We start from the raw sequence: 5,509 nt of genomic DNA, 5'->3' as shown, positions 1-5,509 counted from the left end.
CTTGAAACAAATAATATTTTGAGTATAAGTGATACACTCAGCTGCCTAACAGCACTTAAATCCTGTAGCCCAAAAACGAAATAACCCAAATCACCCAATCCGAACTAATTGACACTCAGAAAAATATCGATTTTAAAAAATGAAGCAGCTTTCCTAGCTATTAAACATTTACCCAACAACACCATGGAAAAAATATCGTTCAATAACATATTCACATCAGTTAAAAAAAATACTCTTGTCAAGGGAACATCAGTAGCATTCACCTACCAATAAACTAAAATCCATCAAAAGTTCAGTGAAAAAGTGTTATACACCGCATCCGGATCTCAGACAACGTAAAGATCTTCCTATTACCCGTATAAGAATCAGTCATACTTTTGCTACACCCTCTTTTCTAATTAGCAAAGATCATCCACCTATATGCAATTCATGCCAAATTAGTTTCAATATAAAACACATATTTGCAGAATTCCCTATATCTGAACCAACACACACGTTTCAAAACCTCTTGCACAACATCAAAGAAATCCTAAACGATGAACAGACTTCAAATATCATCAAATTCGTCAAGAAATGCAATCTCATCAACAAACTCTAGCTTACCCAAATTATATTGTAAACACATTTTAAACTATTAATGGTAAATACAATCAAATATGTATTTTAATTGAAAAAAAAATGTTGGCTAATAATCTTTGCAGTTGAAGTCCATAAACCTTTGAGATAAACAAAAAAAAATATTTCTGTTTATACTGTAACAAATAAAATGCAACACATGTGAATAACCTAGGTAATTTTTTTTTTACTTGGTTCACAGACAAATTAAAAACACCAGAAGAATTTTGTACTGACCTCTGTGAGTAATAGTATAATCAAATATAAATAAATTATTATAAAAGTTAAATGTTCTATTTTAATATTGTAATATAGTTACAAGTTGTAATATAATTGAAATCACGAAAATAAATTAAAATCATTGGAGGAAAAATCTTTATTTTTTTGTGAAACTATACAAATTAATTTTATATTTTATAAGAAATTGTGACTTGATTTTTTTTTTTTTTTGAATTTCTGTAGTCAAAGTATGATTGTAAAATTAATCTATCTATTTTTTTGATAACCACATTCACTTTTTAAGATTTGTGCAAATTATATATGTTCTAAAACGTGTTGACAACACAATTTATTCATACTTCATAGGTATAATATACCTTATTGTATTGTGACAGTGTGAAGTTTTATCTTTAATATGAGTCATATACTTTATATGGTTATATCTTATACAGTTATACTATAATTAAGTGATACATTATCTTTTAATTTCTAAGTACATTTGTATAGACGTATAGTTGAAAATGTATGTAATGGTCAGCTTTTATAGCTAAGAAATGAAAATTAATCATATATCAAACTCTTTATTTTTTCTATTATATTATAAATTAAATTTTTTGTGTTGGGCCAAATAGCGTCAAAATGTAATACAAGGCTCCTGATATATATTGTTACAATAGCAGTTGAAAAATATTAAAAATAATTAAAAACAATTTTTTATAAGCATTTAAAATTCGTTTTTTACAACATTGATCAAATGAAAAATTAAAAAACGATTTTATAGTTAAAATATATATATAATGTCCAGCAGTGGTTTTGTGTGTTAAATAGTGGTGGGTGATGTGCAAACTCAACGAAAAAAGGTTTTTTGTAATCATACCTATGTATTTAGTCATGGTCTCAACATTCAGTAGTTATATCCATATTGTAGGTAATAATATTATCATTCCAATCTAATGGAAAATATATTTGAATTTATGGGATTTGTAAATGTTTAAAATCAAATGAAATATATTATATTATAAAAATCCTATATCAAAAAATTATATATCATTTTGAATGTATTATCAGTGGCGTATCCTTAGTTAAGGGGGGATTAGGGGGTTGTAACCCTCCATCCGCTGAAAATTGTTCAATGTTTAATTATTTTAACGAACTGCCGACACAACTCGCACACACAGCCGTCCCCATTACACGTCAAAATATTATAACTTTTAGATTCCTATAATACCTTTCAAGATATTTTATAGTATATGACGTGTAAAACTGATGACTAGGTAGTAATTAACATTATATCGCTCCTGCTAAACCTAATTACATGATATTATGATACAGACTACAGATTGTAAATATCAAAGTGTAAGTACTTTTTTTGGCTATCCAAAAAGGCAAAGTATTTTGTAATTGTCAATAGAAGAAGTATTTCCACAGATTAATCGTTTTAAACAAAAAATCTATGTGCAACTCGATTGGACGATTGCCAGGATGAAGTTATATTATTTGAAGAACTTCAACCAGCCATTTTACATTTACTAGATATAATTATACTTTGGACAGATTCTGACACTTCCAGTTCTGCAAGTCATCTTCTTACTGCGATAAGACAATTAAAATTTCAAACAGCTTTATCTATTTTAGTGAAAATTCTTTTCGTAAGATTTCCCCTTAGCCGATATCTTTAAACAGAAAATCGTTATTTAAAAACTGCACTATATTCCGTGCCACGAGAGAAGTAACCCATGTCCTGACAAAATTAAGGTTGAATCCGCGCATCCCCTACCTATTTGACATTTGACATGTCGGAAACCTTATATAGTAATACTATTAGTATATATAATGTTGTAAAGTGAGGGGAAACAGGGCCTCGGAACGGTCTCTGCCGTCAGTCTACATGCGCATAGCGGGCTACTTCTCTATCGTGGCACGGAGTATAGAATCTAATTTTGAAAATAATATTAGGATATTAGAGAAAATTTTGATTTAGAGTTATTATTTAAATCAGTGATAACATGATGTGAACAATTTGATTTTTCTGTGAGTTTTAGACAACAATGTGAATCAGATAGTACAGAAAATTTATTGAGAGTCTCAGTATTCATATCTTTTATTTTTTTTTTTTTTTTTTTTTTTCTATATTTGTTCATTGTAACGACCTCAAGGTCTTTGACAATGCTTATCACAAGTGGGTAGTAGGGAGATCATGTGATCTATTTATCTATGTATATATCACTATATGCATGATACTACCCCCCTTCTCCAAGAGGAGACATGTGCGGTCTTCACTCCCAGTGGAGTGGGACCTAGTTGGAAACCGGATGACGCAATCGGACGACAGCACGGGAAAATGGTGACTGCGTAGAATCACACACATTTTTTTTGCACTTTGCTATGAATCGAACCGATGACTGTGTGAGTCGTAAGTCAACTGTGTGACCACTGCGCCACTCCGGCCCCTAATATCTTTTATAGATAATATTCTAGACTAATTAAACAATAGATTTATATCGCACAGGATTGTTTTGAATAATTTAAATTTTTGATTGTATTTTACCTAAGATAGAAATGAAAATATCCGAAGAAATTAAAGGTAAATTCAAACAATTAGTAAAAACCTATCAAGATATAATTGACGAATTACCGATTCAAATTAAAATTATCATACCTATATTAAACTGAGAATTAGATCTGTGGCATACTAAATATTGAACTTTGAAATCTTCCAAATTCAAATATATTTCTCGTTAGATTTTACAGATATTACCTACATTGTGGATATAAGTACTGGAAACGTAATAAGTATTAGGTAATTATGGTAATGACTTATTTAATTAGAATCTTTTCATACTAACGTATAGTTAATAGTTTGGGTCCATGAACCGAGTGTTTTAATTTGATTAAATTGTGTTTATAATTTAATTTTTGGTGATTTAAAAACTGTAAATATTCAAAGTTTAATCCGGAGGTAACCCTGTACCACTCCACTCCGCTCATCTAAGCTTTGAATATTTATAACTCATAAACTACTCACCCAAAATTCGATTTTCGTGTATCAAAATACTAAAAAAAATATTCTGCTTTGGAATATAAAATTAAAAGCCAATGTTGTCATTCAAAAAAGTAAAAAACTTAAAAAATTATAAGGATAAAAAATATTTAAAAATATAATTTTTTAAGAAAAACGCTGTTTTATAAGCGACTTGAAACTATGTAAAAAAATATTTTCAAAAAAATTTAGACTTTTTGAAATAATGAGTGTTCAATGATAAAAGAATCACCCGGTATACTGCTCATTATTCCGTTCTCTATAAGAGTATGCATCTGCCCTATGGGAACCTTATACGGTAACTGACTCTTGTCAATTAGAACGCGTTCAGAGATGGTTCTTATCTTGCGCAGCTTTTGTATTCAGAATAAAGCATCCTCCCTATGACTTAGTTATGCAGGAACTCAGTCTCATCTCACTAATAGACAGGCGAATCCTTCTCGCACTACTAGATACCATGTTCCTATCGCAGTTCCTGCGAACACTACTATAATAATGACAGAAATAATCCATTAGATCGCATGATGCGGCTGGCCCTATTTATCAAAACTGATACAATTATAATAAGTTGTTAAATATATATACATCATTATTACACTTACTATTACTGGAATTATTATATTATATAAATATTTTATTTGTGTTACTTGTCTTAATTATTTTAATTACATATTATTATACTATGTCTTAAACTGTTGTATAGGCCTCAGCACGTTAATAAATAAATATAAATATAAATATATAAATATGTATCCCAATGATACGTCTATACCAAAATGAACTATTTTTATAAATTATTCCAAAACATGCTAATAATATATTAATGTTTATACATTTATAGCCAAAACACGTAAGTCCACTAATGTTGTATATATTCTACTTTATAGTTTATATACATACAAACACCGGACAGCTTAGACACATTTTTTAAGATGTTAACATTGTTACTCATACGTTTAGTTATTCCGAACATATTGTCGCCATATTAGCTTAAAATTGATTGTTCTAGGTACTAAGAGTTTTCTTTTAGATAAACCGATTTTATGTTAGTTTTTAATTATCAGTAATACAATATCATATTTACATCTATTCATAGTTCATACAACACAAAATGTCTAAACTAGCATGAATTACGTTAAATAGGTATATTAATGTAAATATTAAATTTATAAAATGCTATTTTTTTTTAACAGAAAAAAATAATATGACTGAAATAGAAAAAGGCAAGTACCTACATTATTATCAACGTTACGAATAAAATGTTGAGTTATTTTAATATGCAAATGTTTGACATAACCTTATAGTTAAGTTGTACGTGGTTTATTAACAATAACATAAAAAGTAGGTACAACACTACAATAATAGGTAAATTCTTATAACACCATAATTACCTACCCGTTCAATGATAACCGCTAGATGATATAATTACCATTAAATAGTCTGAATCGGTTGACATGGTTACACTGATTTTGGCGGAGATCTTATCCACTAGTTTTGTTTATATTCAAGTGCATAATATGTTTTCATAATATAAACTGTGCACCATAGGTCAAACCTCGGTTTTTTATCGCAGCCGTGCATAGCTTATAAATACTCGTTTGTAGATACGGAAATAAAGGTGATCACTGATTAGCC

At 29.0% G+C, this 5,509-nt stretch overlaps 2 long non-coding RNA genes across 2 annotated transcripts in view; both read left to right on the top strand.

Annotated features, from left to right (window-relative positions):
• LOC103310009 overlaps positions 1 to 5,097 on the top strand; it is an 11,549-nt gene extending 6,452 nt beyond the window's left edge. The window contains exons 3-5 of the long non-coding RNA XR_003839275.1: positions 818 to 856; positions 4,716 to 4,724; positions 5,068 to 5,097. This is a non-coding gene — a long non-coding RNA (uncharacterized LOC103310009). The remainder of the gene's footprint in view (positions 1 to 817; positions 857 to 4,715; positions 4,725 to 5,067) is intronic.
• The window catches only part of LOC115033929, a 25,585-nt gene that overhangs the window by 15,331 nt on the left and 4,745 nt on the right, over positions 1 to 5,509 (top strand). The window lies entirely within an intron of this gene.

This window comes from Acyrthosiphon pisum, chromosome A1 (assembly GCF_005508785.2).
Source record: "Acyrthosiphon pisum isolate AL4f chromosome A1, pea_aphid_22Mar2018_4r6ur, whole genome shotgun sequence".
In the NCBI taxonomy this organism is placed as follows: Eukaryota; Metazoa; Arthropoda; class Insecta; order Hemiptera; family Aphididae; genus Acyrthosiphon; species Acyrthosiphon pisum.
Note: the sequence above shows the minus strand (reverse complement) of the source record. Positions and strands in the feature narration are given on the sequence as shown.